We start from the raw sequence: 1,679 nt of genomic DNA on the forward strand, positions 1-1,679 counted from the left end.
ATTGTTGAAAGGTGAGGGAATGAGCAACGTAGGAAGGAAGGTACGAGGAAGGAACAAAATAGGAACGTAAGTAAGGGAAAGGAACAATGAAAGGAGGTAGATGAGGGGAGGAACAACGTAGGAAGGAACATAGGAGGGAACAGCGTAGGGAGGTAGGTAAGGGGAAGGAACAACGTAGGGAGGAAGATAAGAGTAAGGAACAACGTAAGAAGGTAGGTGGGGGAGGAGCAATGAATGAAGGTAGGCGAGGAAAGGTAAAGGGGAAGAGTAAGTGAGGTTAGGATGAGCGTAGGAGTACGGCTCACTGTGTGTATCATATACACACGTTCATGGCGTTATGTCACTCTCCTATTACAGTCAACGTGCTTATGACGCTCGACCTGTTTACCTTAATGACGGTGTATGGTGTCAGGTGTGAATGAGAGAGAGAGTGTTGGTAGAGTGAGAGTGAATGGGAGAGTGAGACTTTGTGAGGGAGTAAGGAAATGAAGTGCTCAAGATAATGGAAGTAAGAAAATGACTGTGTGTGACTGAGAGACAAAGGAAATGTCTGCAAAGAACAAAAAGGCACAATACCGTGACTGGAACAATGCATAAATAACACATTTTGGTCCATTATAGGGCCCAAGTCGGACCGAAACGTCCTCATAAGTTTCTTTCTCCTATGTGTGAGTTATTTGTGCAGAATGTGTGTAGTTTTGACAGTGAGAGTGTGCCAGATACTGAGAGTATGTGAGAGAGTAAAAATGTATGACAACACTGAGTATATGAGAGATAAAGATTATGTGAGACAGCGAGAAGTTTGAAAGAGTGATTGTGTGTGTGTGTGTGTGTGTGTGTGTGTGTGTGTGTGTGTGTGTGTTTGTGTGTGTGTGTGTGTGTGTGTGTATGTGTGTGTGTGTGTGTGTGTGCTCACCTAATTGTACTTACCTAATTGTAGTTGCAGGGACGAAACTCAGCTCCTGGCCCTGCCTCTTCACTGGTCGTTACAAGGTCCTCTGTCTCACTGATCCATGAGCTTTATCATACCTCGTTTTAAAACTTTGTATGGCTCCTGCCTTCACAACATCACTTGCCAGACTTTTCCACTTCCTGACAACTCTATGACTGAAGAAATACTCCCTAACATCCCCTTGACTTATCTGAATCTTAAACTTCCAACTGTGACCCCTTCTTTCTGTGTCCCATCTCTGGAACATTCTGTCTCTGTCCCCCTTATCTATCTCTTGCAATATTTTGTATGTAGTCATCATGTCTCCCCTAACTCTCCTGTCCTCCAGTGTCTTCAGGGCTATTTCGCTTAACCTTTCTTCGTACGACATTCCTCTTAGTTCTGGAACTAGCTTTCCTGCAAACCTTTGCACTTTCTCTAATTTCTTGACGTGCTGGACCAGGTGTGGGTTCCAAACTGTTGCTTCATAATCCAGTATGGGCCTGACGTACACGGTGTACAGAGTCTAAAACGATTCCTTACTGAGGTATCGGAACGCTATTCTCAGGTTTGCCAGGCGCCCATGTGCTGCAACAGTTATCTGGTTAATGTGTGCTTCCGGAGACGAGCTCGGTATTATACCCACCCCAAGATCTTCCTCCTTGAGTTAAGTTTGCAGTTTTTGGCCGCCTAGCCTATACTCTATCTGCGGCCTTCTTTGCCCTTCCCCGATCTTCAAGACTTTGCA

The sequence above is a fragment of the Cherax quadricarinatus genome, chromosome 37, assembly GCF_038502225.1.
Source record: "Cherax quadricarinatus isolate ZL_2023a chromosome 37, ASM3850222v1, whole genome shotgun sequence".
In the NCBI taxonomy this organism is placed as follows: Eukaryota; Metazoa; Arthropoda; class Malacostraca; order Decapoda; family Parastacidae; genus Cherax; species Cherax quadricarinatus.